The following is a 15,869-nucleotide window of genomic DNA, read 5'->3' on the forward strand; positions in this document are numbered from 1 at the left end:
GCACCGACGCTGTGCTCGACTAGCTACAATGCACTGCGTAAAGCGCTAACATCCGGTTCTGCTGTGCCACAGTCCAGCCAGCCTGCCGTGCTAGTCGTGTCGAGGCAGAGAGGGGACCAGGCGGACCGGCAGCCGGCCGCGGTGGCACGTCACGCACAATCAGCCGGCAAAAACGCCGCTAAAAAGCCCGCCTGACCGCAGCCGGCCGTGGGTAACGGGTGAGTGCGGCGCGCACAATAGCCCCCGCTGGCCTGTCCCCGGCACGGCAGCCGTTCACGAACACAGGTGAAGGGTAACGGTCGGAACGGGGAGAGAGGAGGGGACGCAACGGGACGAGGAAAAGAGAGAACGAAACGAGACGAAGGAAGGAAAAGATAGGAACAATAAGAAATGAGAACGCATGCAAAAAGAAAAAAACACGGACACGACAAAACAGGAGCAACAAACATTACGCCAAAGAAAAAAATGTAAAAATAGCATACAATCGGGTCAGAAACTGACGGAGAGCGAGGTGGTTTTGCAAGACTTGATGAAAGAAGAACGGAATGAAACGGGACGTAGCCAGACAAAAAGAGACAGGTAGGAAGGACATTGTAGATGCCGTTTCTATGTCGGCGGCGTTATTCGTGACGGGCACGAGCTACACGAAATAAAATTTTGCTGAAGTAGAAAAGTAGGACGGAAATAATTTTGAACAAGTAAAATAGGTTTAGAACAAAGGTTTTGAAAATAAGTATCGAAACCGCAAGGCAAGGAAGGAAGAAGTTAAGTGATATTTAAGTTTACTTGGTGTAGAATAAGATAAGCCTTTCATGTAGCCGCGGACCAAAAATCGCTTTTGACGGTGGTTGTGGTTGAGAATGTGTGCGTGAAAGAAGAAGAACCTGTGAGAAGACGGTGATAAGAACCGGTGTGAAGTGTGCTATTTTGTGCCTGAGTTTATATTTTATTTTAATACCGAAATATTACGACATCCCGATCAACTTTAGTTTGAAATAAATCAGAGTAAAATCACTCAGCTCAAGCCACCCGTAAAGCATTATCCAGCGCCTACATTTAGTCAAAAGCGGTTTTCTACGTTTATGATTCTTACATTTAGTCAAGTTTAAGATATGAAGTTTGTTTAACGTAAGAATCATTTAACGTAAACAACGCAAGTGTAAGTCAAAGTACATAAGAAGATGGGAGCTGACTCTCCAAACGACCTACCGTTACGTACGGCAAAGTCCCTACGGGAAGAACTCAGAAAGAGAGGCCTGTCGACAAGCGGCAAAAAGGCTGTTCTGATAGAAAGACTGGAGAAAGCTCTAGCTGACGAAGAGCAAGCGGAGGCAATTGAATGCAGAAGCTCAATGTCACATGCATCTCTCGTTTCAAGTTCCTCTACCTCAAGCCAAAGAGCCCAAGAAACTCTTAAGAGGGCAGAGCTAGAGGCCAAAGTAGCTCTACTCGAAGAAAAAGAACGACTTCTTCGTGAAGAAATGGAGCTTAAGATGAAACGAGAGAGGCTACAGCTGCGAGAAGAAATTGCGCTTGCTGAAGCAAGAGAAAAGGCACTTGAGATGAGCGCGAGTGTCCTCAATGAAGAGACCATTCCAAGACGACAAGGCTCAGCTGCGAATGGCGATGACAATGGCGATTCGCAACGAGAACTGACAGCTATTCAAGCACTGTTAACTCAACAGAAGAGAACTCTGCTACCCCAGTCGCAGATTCAGACTTTCCGAGGCGATCCTTTGGAGTATAAAGGATTCATCCGCGCATTTGAAAGCAGGATAGCCAAAAGGACAGAAGACTGCGCGGAGCGCCTGCACTTTCTGGATCAATACACAGACGGAAAGCCCAACACCATAGTGCGGAGCTACATGCACATTGATCCAGTAAAGGGCTACGCTGAGGCTCGGAAGGCTCTCGACCGAAAATACGGCGATGATTACAAAATATCTAAGGCGTACGTGGAGACGCTGCTCACCTGGCCCGCGATCAGAGCCACGGATATAGACGGGCTGGAAGACTTCGCTATCAAACTGAGAGGCTGTTTGAATGCTATGGAAGACATCAGCAGTCTAACTGAGGTTAACCACCCAAAGAACATGCAGAAGATTGTTGGCAAGCTGCCAGCCGCCCTTCAAGAGGGCTGGCGCCGAGTGGCCTTCTCTCTGACAAGACAGGACACGAAGCCCAGCTTTCAAGATGTCGTGGAGTTCGTGGAGAAGGAAGTGGAAGTGGCGGCCGATCCCGTGTTTGGAACCGCTGAGATGGCTGCTATCTCCAGTGGAACAAAGGCATCACCTGTAAACAGAAGAGAACAAGCTGTACAAGTAAAGAAATCGAAAATTCATGTGACGAAAACAACGGAAGATGCAGCAAACGGCGAACTCTGTCCGTGTTGCAAGGAAGGTCACGACCTGGAAGCGTGCCAGAAGATGCTGCATAAAACTACCAGCGAGAGACTGGAGCTGGTCAAGAAAAGCGGCCTATGCTTTGGATGCCTCCGATACGGGCACAGCTCTAGACAGTGTCGCAAAAGGAAGACATGCTCGAAGTGCGGCTCTCGTCACCCAACTCTGCTTCACATGGACCCAAGAAATTCAAAAGAAGGAAGGCCCAGTCCGCTTTCCGAGCCAAGAAATGAAGTATGCGGCGGAACGAAGACAGACCGAGCCGGACCTGTTATGTCCATCCTACCAGTGCTGGTGACGGGCCGGAACGGAAAGACAAGCAAAACGTACGCCTTTCTTGACAGTGGCAGCTCGGCGACATTCATCACCAACGCTCTCGCTGAGAAGTTGAAGCTAAAGGGAGAAGAAACGTCACTGGCGATAACGACCGTGGAGCAAGACGAGCTAAAAATCAGCAGCCAAGCCCTAACCGGACTTCAAGTATCAAGCCTGGACGGGAGCGGCAGTGTAAAACTGCCGTGTACATACACAATCAAGAAGATCCCTGTCACGAGCAGCGATATACCGGACGCTTCTGTCGTGCAGCAGTGGCCTCACCTCGCTGGCATCAAGATTCCGGTTGTGGAAGCAGAAGACGTCGGCCTGCTGATCGGATGTAACTGTCCTCTCGCCATGGAGCCCTGGGACGTCGTACACTGCAAAGACGGCGGACCATACGCCATCAAGACCCGCCTTGGCTGGACCATAGTGGGCCCCAGCGACCAGAGAACCAACATCACCAGCAGCAACACCGTCAAACTGAACCGAGTCGGCGCCAGCGCTAAAGAAGATATAGCTAAAATGCTGACTGATATGTACAACAGTGACTTCACGGAGAAGGTCGGCAGCGAACCAAGTCTGTCAGTTGAAGATAAGCTTTGGCAAAAACAAGTGAAGAACACGATAGAACGTAACTTCTACGTAGACGACTGCTTGAAGTCCGTGCCAGACGTAGATTCAGCTGTGAAGCTAACCGAGTCGCTCCGCTCAGCATGCCAGAAGGGGGGGTTTCACCTCACGAAGTTCGTTTCGAATGACAAGTCAGTCATGGAACACATCCCAGAAGAAGACAGAGCAGTAGAAGCAGCCAGTAAAAGCTTACTGGAGACGGACTCAGCCGAAAAACGTGTTCTAGGTATCCTCTGGAATGTCTCATCAGACACGATCGGAGTTCAAGTTCAGGACATGAGAAAGCCTGCAACAAGAAGAGGCATCTTATCGGCAACCAGCTCGCTCTTTGACCCTCTGGGGTTCGTAGCACCCGTTCTGATGGCTCCGAAGATCCTGTTACAGCAGCTCTGTCAGCTGGACCTGGGATGGGACGACCCCATTCCTCAGCACCTGGAACAGAAGTGGATAGAGTGGACGCAGGCTCTTCATCACCTTCAGGACTTCAAGATAAGACGGTGTTACAAGCCCCCAGGCTTCAAGTCCATCACTTCCTGCCAGGCTCACTATTTTGCCGATGCAAGTGAGACAGGATACGGCGCAGTAGCCTACTTGCGGATGACAGATATCGAAGGGAAGACCCACTGCTCATTCTTGGCTGGAAAGGCAAGAGTAGCACCCTTGAAGACTGTCACGATTCCGCGCCTCGAGCTGACAGCTGCCACGGTAGCAGTACGTCTAGACGCACAGCTCAAGAGGGAGCTAGAAGTAGCTGTAGACAGCACTACATTCTGGACGGACAGCTCTACCGTTCTCCGTTACATCAAGAACAGAACTAGCCGTTTTCATACATACGTGGCCAACAGAGTCCAGGTCATACAGCAGCACTCAGACCCAAGCCAGTGGCGATTCGTCGATGGCAAGTCAAATCCGGCTGATGAAGCCTCCCGTGGGGTTTCTGTGGAGAAGTTTCTCCATCGTTCGAGATGGACATCAGCACCGGAGTTCCTGTGGAAAAACGAAGAGCACTGGCCTGTGGATCTGAACTTACCTGTCCAACTGGACCAGAATGACGCAGAAGTGAAGCGACCTGCGATAGTTTCGGTCACAAGCACCTCAGAGGAGAACCCCACAGACAGACTTCTACTGCAGTACTCATCATGGTACCGACTGAAGCGAGCGGTGGCGTTCTTCCTGCGGCTGAGACGCCTCCTGAAGGCCAAGGCAGAGCGGGCGCTCTCGGCTCTGCAGACGAGGACAGCAGCACACGACGGGAGCAGATCGAGTGCCTCGAGTACATCGACCAACGAAAAGAAGAAGCCGAACAAGAAGGGGACAGCTGCTCGCGCTGATCAGCCGACCACACCAGCTCTCCTGTCTGTGGAAGAAATTGACGACGCAGAGACGGCCGTGATCAGCTATGTTCAATCACAAAGCTACAAAGAAGAAATAAGCAGACTGAGAGGGATGCAAAATGTCAAGCGCTCCAGCCCGATAAGCCGCCTCGATCCCGTTCTAGACCAGAAAGTGTTACGAGTCGGAGGGCGTCTCGGTCGGTCTACACAAGCATTTGAAAGCAAGCATCCGGCTATTATGCCGGCCAAGTCACACGTAACGGATCTCATCATCCAAGACGCGCATCAATCAGTGGGTCATCAAGGCCGTCAGCATGTCCTAGCTTCACTCAGAGAGAAGTTCTGGGTGGTGCGTGCAAACGCAGCTGTTCGGCGGGTCCTGTCCCGCTGTCTCACATGCCGACGACTTCAAGGAAGACCGCTGACGCAAAAGATGGCCGACCTGCCGGTGGATCGCGTTACGCCCGACCGGCCGCCGTTCACGTTCTCGGCGGTAGACCTGTTTGGCCCCCTGCTCGTGAAGAAGGGAAGAAGTATGGTCAAACGGTATGGCGTGCTGTTCACCTGTCTAACGACCCGAGCGGTTCACATTGAAGTGGCTCACACTCTCTCAACGGACTCGTTCATTAATGCCTTGCGCCGATTCGTATCCAGGAGAGGTCAAGCTGAAGAGATACGGTCGGACAATGGAACGAACCTCGTCGGGGCCGAAAGAGAGCTGCGTGAAGAGATAGACAAATGGAACCTGCAGCAGATCCATGAAGCAATGCTTCAGCATCACGTGAAGTGGAAGTTTAACCCACCTGGCGCTTCTCACCATGGTGGAGTATGGGAGCGACAGATTCGCTCTGTCAGGAAGATACTGAGCTCACTACTGCTCAGTCAAGTCGTGGACGAAGAAGGCCTATCGACACTGCTGTGTGAAGTTGAGTCGATTCTCAATAGCCGTCCACTGACACCAGCGTCTGACGATCCACTGGATCTCGACCCTCTGACGCCCAACCATCTTCTTCTCCTTCGAGCCGGTCCTCGCCTACCGCCTGGTGCGTTTAGCGACAGCGACAACTACACCAGAAGAAGATGGCGGCAGGTTCAGCACCTGGCAACAGAGTTCTGGAGAAGATGGAGCCAAGAATATCTGCAGACTCTGCAGCACAGACAGAAGTGGACAAAGGAAGAAAGAAACCTACAAGTCGGAGACTTAGTTATCATCGCAGACAAGAACGCTCCTAGGAGCACATGGAGCATCGGGCGCGTGACACGCGTCTTTCCAGACGCGGGCGGAGCCGTTCGTGCGGCGGACGTGCAGACGAAAAGCACAGTGCTGACGCGTCCGGTGACTAAACTGGTTCTCCTCGCGGAAGCAGGAGAATAACAACTGTCGAAGCGAACACTAAGTGACGCTCGGGCTAACGTGCGCCGACGGGGGCGGGGGTGTAGATGCCGTTTCTATGTCGGCGGCGTTATTCGTGACGGGCACGAGCTACACGAAATAAAATTTTGCTGAAGTAGAAAAGTAGGACGGAAATAATTTTGAACAAGTAAAATAGGTTTAGAACAAAGGTTTTGAAAATAAGTATCGAAACCGCAAGGCAAGGAAGGAAGAAGTTAAGTGATATTTAAGTTTACTTGGTGTAGAATAAGATAAGCCTTTCATGTAGCCGCGGACCAAAAATCGCTTTTGACGGTGGTTGTGGTTGAGAATGTGTGCGTGAAAGAAGAAGAACCTGTGAGAAGACGGTGATAAGAACCGGTGTGAAGTGTGCTATTTTGTGCCTGAGTTTATATTTTATTTTAATACCGAAATATTACGACATCCCGATCAACTTTAGTTTGAAATAAATCAGAGTAAAATCACTCAGCTCAAGCCACCCGTAAAGCATTATCCAGCGCCTACAGACATGACCAACCCCAACTCCAAATTACAGAGACGAAAATTCAAGACCATTAGCGGATGGAAACGAGACAAAGTTGACGGCAAAACAAACGGAATCAGGAAAAGAGACCGGGCGAAAATGCCATAACGAAACGGATAACACAGAAACGAGACGGTAGACATGACACGCAAGAACGGGACGCGATAAGGCCGCATCAGATCACCCGAGCTGAACACAAACGGTACCTGCGCGGCAGGCCAGCCGACTGGGCCCATCCCGGTGGTATGGACGACTGCACGCAAGGTTCAGCGGTGGATCGTCCTATACACCGACCGAGAGTGACGCCGCCCCAGCCGGTCCTGGGAATGTCACTGGAATGCCTGACCCTGATCTATAAAACAATCGCAGGACGTCGGTCGGTGAACCGACAATGTGGGCCATGTCTCTGGGCCGCTCCCTATCGCGCTGAGGTATGGAGGGGACACCTGCTTAGCTCTGCCGTCTATCGCTGATACCTGCCGACCGGGTAGTAATCCATGGATCGGCTCAGGACGACTCCCATTGCGCTAAATAGAGGCGATTATCCGAGACTAATGGAATGATGGATCCTGATGGATCGCAGTCCGATCGCCGCCTCTCCCGTTCCATATATAAATCCTCCGACTGCGGCGATCGAGGGGGCTGCGAATTCATAAACTCGGCCCGCCTTATCGATTGCATCACGGCCCGGCCGTCGTCGGGCTGAGGGCCCGCAGAGAATGGCGGATCGATAGGCGCAACTTGACTGCCTTCCGCGGAGCCGGGCCCTTGACGGTCCCGCGGGCGGCGGGCCGTATTGATTTCGGCGGCACCGCCCGAGGTTTGTGCGGGGCAAGTGGGGACGATCGAGACCGGCTTCGTTGTATGTAGGAGGGGAGAGGGGAGAGGCTGTGTCGCGTGCACGCACTCCGAGCAGTCGGCCGCACGCTACGCGCCACGCGGCCAACAGTGCCGCTGTTTTCTCTCCCGCACAACACTCGACGAGCTGGGGCGAGGAAAGCGACGGCAGAAAAACAATAGGCAAATATGCCAGCCGGATTTGTGAAATGTTTAATCGATGAAACTCGTAAACACATCACGCTCCCAGCACGCGAAACACAAGAAACTACTCCGCATAAATGGAAAAACATCAGCTGTTCGCGTGCATGTCTAATCACATTTTTACATAGCAATAATAACAGCACCCGATTTCGAAGCGCTACTCCGAAGCTTGCATCCATCTCTGTATCGAGCTGTCTAAATTTGAATACAGGCTGTCACAAAATCGCACATAAGAGAAAGCTGGCGGAATTCAGCGATGGTTTTCCACCGTATCTCGCGTCACTCTCAATCACTGGATCGGACATGATGCATTGTGCTGTCAGCGGCACGTCAGCAGTAGCTTTGTCTCGGACGGGATGACCGGAAAGACAGCGAACGGTCGGACAGAAATGGTTGCCTGTCTGTATGCGTGTCGATACGTCCGTACAGCACGTCCCGTCCCTTTAATCATATTCCATATTATCCCATCCCGTCGTCCCTTCCCATCCAATCACGTTTCGTCACGTCCTTAAGGACATAAAACGTGACATCATGCGTTTCGTCCCCACGTGATGGGGCTTCCCCGCTATGGTCATCCCGTTTCATGCCACCCGTCCATCCTGTTGTAGGCCGCCCTATCCCGTTGGTCCACGTCTTGTTCACCGTCTACTCATCTACCAATCCCTTCATCCGTCTATCCATCTATCGGTCTGTCTATCCACCCACCCATCCACCCATCGATCCGTCAGTCGATCCATTCGTGTGCCCGCTAGCTCGTCTGTCCGTCTATTCGCCTGTTCATTTTTCTGTTCATTCATTCGCTCGTCTATCCGTCTGTTCGTCCGCCCCATGCATTGCGTCTGTCTGTTCTCCGGACCTGATTTTGGATCTACTGTGTCGGCTCCGTCACGGGACGGGGCGGGGCCGGTCGGTCGCCGGAGAGAGAGAAAGAGAGAGAGAGAGAGAGAGAGAGAGAGAGAGAGAGAGAGAGAGAGGGGACAGAGCCACACCGGTGACTGCCACAGCCGACATCCCACTGTGAGCTGGGCGGAAATGTGCCACTCATGGGACACCATTCACGGACGGGAAAGGAAAGATAGAGAGAGAGAGAGAGAGAGAGAGAGAGAGAGAGAGAGAGAGAGAGAGAGAGAGAGAGAGAGAGAGAGAGAAAGAGAGCGCTGCGACAGGCGAGCCAACTGCATGTGACAGCGGCTGAAACGCATCATCCCATCACGAGTTCCTTCAGCAGAGGCCCACTCCGCTCTCAGTATCCTCGCCGCTTCATCTGCTGCCGCTGGAAGCGGACTAGCCACAGCCACCGACGGAGAGCGGCTCCGAGCCGTGTTTGTCCGGCTGGAGCCCGGCGACGATCGATGGCTTCACAGAGCGAATATCATTATCGTCGGCACGGGGTGACCGTGTGGCGTCAATAAATTAGCGAGCCGTAACCGGAGAGCACCGGGCTATCGATGGCGGTGGACTGGCGGCCATCACTCATCGGGGGCGCTGATGGAGGACTGAGAGTGACGGCAGACGACCGGAGAAGTGGATACGCGGAAGTAGCCGGGAAGATCAGATTCAGATGAATGGCGCCGAGGCGACTTATCTACATTTGATATGTTGTTTAGACTTGTAAAAAATAAATAAAGATATGGGATAGCCAGCTCACGTGATGTTTTGGAATCAACATCGCGCTAGCTTCGCGAGTCGTGTTGTCGTTGTTTCAGTCTTCGTCGCCTTTTTGCGCTGCCCGTATATTCCCACTCCCAGCCAAGCTGAAGAAGATACACTACGTCCAAAAGCATGGTATGCGAAACTGCATGATGCATCATGTGAGCCCAATAGTTCCAGTTCATCGGTGTGACTCGGGTCGAACAACAGGCAGCAGTCCTTCCGTGACGCCCCTGCTGCCAGCCAACGAGGGACTCACTCGCCCCCGCCCCTCTCCTCCCCACGGCGTACCACACGGCCACAGCCGACATGACAGATAGCCAGACTGATACCGTGCGAAAACAATCACGACAGACAAACGGTGCCGGCAAGACGCCGCGATAATCTCAGCGTCAGTTCCGGCCAGACGCCGCGTTATCAACTCGACTGTACCACGCTAGCGTGAGCGGAAACGATACGGAGCGCCCCACGCCGCGCAACCCGTCCGCTACGTGGTCACGACTGGTCCCCCGGTCACGGCATTCCCCCGTATCCCCCCAGCAGTCCACTGAGACACCCACTCACCTCTGACAGCCTCCTGTAGCGCCGCACACACGCGTCCCGCCCGCCGCCACAACACACAGACCTCACCGCACGACCGGCACGGACGGCGTCGGCGCAGCCACTGGCGGCTGGCGGGCGGCGGCGGCGGCGGCGGCGGCGGAGCCCGGTGGCGGCCGGCCGCTGTCACCCATGGCCAGTCACGTGTGATGCCGGCCCGTCCGTCCGTCCCGCCCGGTCGGTGACATCGAGATGACGTCATAGATGACCGTGTGATGTCAGGAGGTCGGCCGGAAGACGTTTCTACGATGTCTGAATACGCGATCGTCAAAAGGTAGGCATGTGGTTTCCGCCAATAGGTATTGTAAAAGTTCGGTTTAGATAGCTCGAACGTTTTCCAATGGATTGAATCAACGATTATCTACAAACTGATTGCTCAGTGGCGGATCCAGGGGAGGGCAAAATGGGTATTTGCCCTCCCCAAAGCCAAATCGTGTGGGCAAGACTATCTTTTTGCCCCTCCCAAAGCATGTAGCGATGAGCAAATCTAATACGGCGTCGATGCCTATATGGACGAAAAGCAGGACTTTCCGTGACGGCCATTCCGAAGGAAGGAGCTGACCACTGTCTGCTGATATTTTGGGTCGATATGCTGATATTAGATTGAACCCCCTGAACTGAATGTATGCATAAGCATATGCAGTGTGGCCAATGGCCATGGTATGGGATAACACAGGGCAAGATGCCCAGTCGGGTAAGACGCCCACCACCCTATATTCGAAATTACCTGAGCAATTCACAGTTTTGTCATTTGTTGGGAGCCTCATTGCTGTGGAGCGTTCCGCGTAAAAAAACGTTGACGTGCCTAGCCGCCATTTTATGCCTATTTTTTGCATATGTTCTGAAAATGTCAGACCAAGGTCTCTCTAGGTCACGAGACACGAAGTCACTAAGCTGTACGTCAAGTGACATAACCTAAAAACAGTTCCAATGCTTGCCGTAGCTAAACCGAGTGACGGATCGCTTTGAAACTTTCAGCAGTTAATAAGGGTAACAGTACCTATGTAAAAAATGTTAGTCACGTGATTTTTATATCGATGACCTAGGGCTAGGTCATTTTTGCGACCTCTCCACTATAAGTCAATAAGAGAAAATTGAAAGGCACCTTTTTTGGGCAAGCCTCCTGTCCGGTAGCTCAGTTGGTAAAGCAGTGGACTCCCGGTAGTGAGAGCCCGGGTTTGAGTCGCTCCGGCGCTCGATATTTGAGACTCCTGACGGGGATGGTCTGAGGTTGGTGGGAGGCTGGGAGCAGCCGCAGCCATTCAAAGTCAGGAGTGGGACAGCCGGGACAGGCCGTGTCTGGCTTCGAAGGGCACGTAAAACATTGGCATCGTTAAACGTTAAAGGTAGTGTGCCAGCTTTCTTGGACCGTATGGAGTTAATGGCCCAGATAAGGAGAACCGGATTTTTAGAACTTATCCATACCTTCAAAACTCATGGAAACGTCTTAAATTCTTCAAATTTTGAGTACCCCAGTGCGAAATTCGCCCCGACGGGTTGTCGGTCGTACCCCAACCACATTTCACACCACTATGAACAATAAATGCACACACTGAAATCGCTATTACCGATATGCTCATCCAATCAAGTTTCGATAAACCCGTTCATCATCATCTCCTGCGGTTTCGAACACGCCTGTTAGGTGGCTTCTGATGCTCGTCGAGGTCGGAATTTCCAAATACGCGTGGTGCGTCGGGCCGCGCGCTCTGACTTCCGCCAAGAAAAATGCGTCAGCTGATCATTGTCATTTCTGCCACTTGCGTGTGGTGAAATGGGGTCATAACTTATAAGACGGCTTTTTCATATCAATTATTTTACATAAAATCATATTTCAAACCATAAATAATGTTCGACAGCCAAATAAAAGAAACAATACCAATACGGGCTTACAGTTTAAGGCTCGACATTGTGTTGTCTACGATTAGACAGCTGATAACTCATTCCCGTACGTCGTATGGTCGTAACGGGTGACATTCATAAGTACCAGAGTACCATTGTACCCACGTTACACCGGGACCAAGGTTACACAGGGGCCCAGGTTACGTTCGGCCCCAGGATTTGAAGGGACCATGAAGACGCAAGTACCATACTGTGATTGGTCGTTGGCAGACGGGAATGACGTAATGCATCCATGTGGCGGCCGTGACGTTGACCAATAGGAGGGGCGGATACAAATTTGGACCGCCTTGGTACACTACTTGGCAGTGTGCTTGGGATTGATTTTCTCGAGATTGAATTGAGGTAGTGCCGTCCATCGCCCGCCGCGGCGACGCCCAGGCCCGAGGGTCATCCGGCGCGGCGGGAGGTAGCGTCCCTCGGACCCCCCCCCCCCCCCGCGCGGCGGTATAGCGTACTGCGGCGTCCAGGAGAAGTGAAAATGACCCCTTGCACGAATTAGTGTTCGCAGCAGCTAACTTAAATTGCAGGAGGGGGAGGAGGCAGTGGCGTAGCCACGGATTTTTTAGTGTGTGTGGGGGGGGGGGGGTCGGGTTTCCGGTCTTCGTCTTGATGGGTAGAGGTGTTTTAGCCACACTCCGACTCCCGGTTTTTTTTTCATGTGTTGAGAAAAACCTCGGCGCGCAGTGCCACGAAAGCAGCGGTATATCTTATTGTACATCACTTTTGCATCGTGCATAAAAATCAAGCGCAGGCCACCTGAGGTCAGGTCACAATGTCATGTTCAGTTCAGTTCAGCCTCTAAAAGCTACAATCTTGCCATTCCTATAGATTATCTCCATAAGTCTGAAATTTGGTGCAATGAATGGGATTATAAGTGCCAACAGTTCATGAATCTGGGATTTTACATCTGAAAAGTGAAGTCAGGTCAAATATGTGACCTCACCAATCATGATAAGATATGGGAAAATGCACGAATGCCCTCTGCTTTGAACGAATATGCTAAAAACGCTATAAGATACTTCTGTAGCACTTCTTATGTGATTGACCTTTACCTGATGTCAAGTTTTCTAGTTAAGTTCTTAAGTTCAAATTGTAAGCCATGCGACGTGTTTCGACGAAACAAACACGATGGTGAAACCTAACATGAATATCATACACATTCACTGAATTATAGGTTGTTACAGAACAAATGTTTCGGCAAATTCCGTCCGTTTAACTGTTTGGCCTCTGTTTAACTGTTTGGCCATAGACCCGAAGTTATATCTGAGGCGAAGTTGGCGAAAGAGCTTTAAAAAAAGCTATCGAGTAAGCTTTCTGTGTCGCTTTAGCTCTTATTCGTGTTTTACGGGTCGCCATAGGCGGCGGAACGGGGAGGGCACCGGGGCACCGTGCCCCCCTTTGATTTTGGTATTTTAGCATTAGCCCTATGGGCGTTGCATGGAAAGAATGGGACCAAAAGTCGGCAGTGCCCCCCCCCCCTTAATTGAAGGTGTTCCGCCGCTACTGCGGGTCGCTAAGGTAAAATGTTTACCAACGTAACGCTAAAGGTATGCTTTCGGCCCCTGATCGAGGTAGAGCTTCGCGGAAAAGCGAGGGTGCTGCCCGTGATGAGAGAAAGCCGATGATGCCCAATTTCAAGGTCTTGGCCGAGTCATCTTAGGTCAACGCCCAAAAGTAGAAAAAAGCTGACCTGCTAGAACTTTGTGAGCCGTAGCTGTTATCGGGGTTCCGGGTACGAGTTCGATGTTAGTTTTGGACAAAGCTGATGACTCCATGCATTTGGGGTAGATCGGGTCGGGTCAGGTCAGGTCGACCAGCAGGCTTCCTGCCGGCCATCTAGAGTCGGTGACAACCACCAACGAGAGCTTCGTAACATGTTACTACATTACCACCATTTATCAAAATTACTTTTAAGTTCAAACGGGCGCTAAACTCAAAATCAGTTCCAAAAACTTCACTTGTAAGTGGAAGCAAATAAAACTAAAAAAAGTGAACCAAGGTCAGCTATATTCGAATCAGGGCCAATAAATTTTTAGAGTAGGTGTAAAATTGATTAACTCGAGGTCACAGGAAGTTTCGTTGCAATAGGCTCCTTTTTGCGCGTCTTATTGGGAAAGCCCGAGAGGGTCCACCATCTGACCCCATTTCCCCTAGCTACAGGCAGGTCCGAGGGTAGTCAGGGCTGAGGCTAGTTAGGTACCTCGTAGTTACTGATATGTCATCCGACGAATCGACTGTAACCATTATTTTGACAATCAGACGAACGCCTGGGTCAGTTTTGGCGCGCTCATTCGTTTGAGGGATAAAAAGGGACTAGAATAGTGGCTATATACTTTAACCCTCGCCCGGCGAGGGGGTTTGATGCAACCCCCTAAGGTTTTTCGCAAATAACGTAAAAACGGCGGCGCTACGCCAAATTTGGCATACCTTCTGGCCTGGGGCAACCTTTTCGCACCTATCCTGAAAATTTAAAGTCCCAGTCTTTTCAGGTCAGGTCACCAGGTCACAAAAGCCGGTACAAGTTCAGGGGAAAATTGGACTAGCTTAGCGGCAACTGAATTCCAGAGTTCACTTAAAATGGTAACAAAGTATATCATTCGATGCGCACGGACGTTCTGAGTTCACTGGTGCTTTTATTTTTGCTCTATCTTTACTAGGTAAAAAGTTATAACCGAAAAACGTTTGACATGTTTAAGCAAAATTGTTGCGTTCATACCCCCCAAAACCCCCTAAATATTGACTTAAAGTCACCAAACTTTTACAGGGGCGAGATCTCCTACACACAGAAAAATAATTACCCCTCTATGGGATTTTTTTACATATGAGGAGTACCAGTACCCTTATTTCTCAGGTATGAAAACCTGAATAGGAATAGTTACACACCGTTTATTTAGGGTTCCCGTACACCAATGGTTCTTTTTACACACATACTAGTAAATGTACCTTCAAGGTTCACAGTACCCTGCAAATTCGGGGTATCATTAACAAACAGAGTGGTATCTTTACCCGAAAAATCAGAATCGGTCGTGATAGAGCTACTCTGGCAGCATGTTTTTTTACTACTTGTCACTGAAAAGCAGGTACCTGTAACATGCATCAACTCATAAGGGTGTATAAGTACTTAAATGCGGTTTTCTGACTACTTATTTTTAGGTAGTTACCTTTTTGTTAGTAATTTTACCTGATGCTGTCAGAAACTCAGGGGGCGTGACCTAAGTCGCGCATGCGCAGAAGGGTGTTGCTCTCCACCAATCATCGTTCCACGTTTGACTGTTTTGGCGCGCAGGCTTTCAGTTTGTGCCGCCGTGGCCGGCGTGATGGGTGTGTGTGTGAGGCTGGGAGCCGCACGGCGAGTGCTAATGGCGTTTCACGCGTTTTATTGTGCAAGTGAGCTGCGCGACTTTCTTTCCCGGTCGAGTGTGGTGGTGGATCGTGTTTTGCAAGGGCACCAAGCCGTCAAGTCAACAAGAAACAGCACTGGGATGTCAAGAAACGCCGTCTGCAGTACCAGACACCAGGGCCCAATCTTACCAATGCCGTGAATAGGATTTGGCAGCAATGGCCGGAGTTTACGGCACTGATATCAAAGATATCCCTCTTATTAACATCCAGCTAATTTTGTCCAATGATTTTGATAGCGTGAATGATTATGCATGTTGCCTGAACGAATGAATAAGTGAATGCGGAATAGTTCTGAATGTTACCAAATGCCGTGAATGCGCATTCACGGCATTTGGTAAGATTGGGCCCAGGTGAGTGCAAACGAGTGTGGCTGAAATAAAGCCAAATGACCATGTCACATGTGACAACACATGCATGTGTTTGGAAAGTCAAGTACGATTTTTTAAAATTGCGTGCGACGCAAGAAAAAACGAAAATTTTTCGATTCCATCCCCACCTCTGCTAGGATAACGAATATACCAACGTTGGTATATAACAGATGGCGCAACTAAGCGACACGAAATACAAATATTTTGTCGTGCAAGACGCCTTTATTCTCAACGAATAATTCATTTAAGCGATTCTGTAAAGGAAAATTATTTTAAAACATCATACTTTTCAATTTACAAAAATGCCTA

At 50.6% G+C, this 15,869-nt stretch overlaps 1 protein-coding gene across 1 annotated transcript in view; it reads right to left on the bottom strand.

Moving 5' to 3' along the window:
• Positions 1-9,951, bottom strand: part of LOC122392916 (tripartite motif-containing protein 2-like) — a 105,268-nt gene extending 95,317 nt beyond the window's left edge. Inside the window, exon 1 of the mRNA XM_043388278.1 lies at positions 9,856-9,951. The gene's annotated coding sequence lies outside the window, so the exon portion shown is untranslated. The remainder of the gene's footprint in view (positions 1-9,855) is intronic.
• Positions 9,952-15,869: the final 5,918 nt, after the last annotated feature.

This window comes from Amphibalanus amphitrite, unplaced genomic scaffold, assembly GCF_019059575.1.
Source record: "Amphibalanus amphitrite isolate SeventyFive unplaced genomic scaffold, NRLGWU_Aamphi_draft 000506F_arrow, whole genome shotgun sequence".
NCBI classification, from domain to species: Eukaryota; Metazoa; Arthropoda; class Thecostraca; order Balanomorpha; family Balanidae; genus Amphibalanus; species Amphibalanus amphitrite.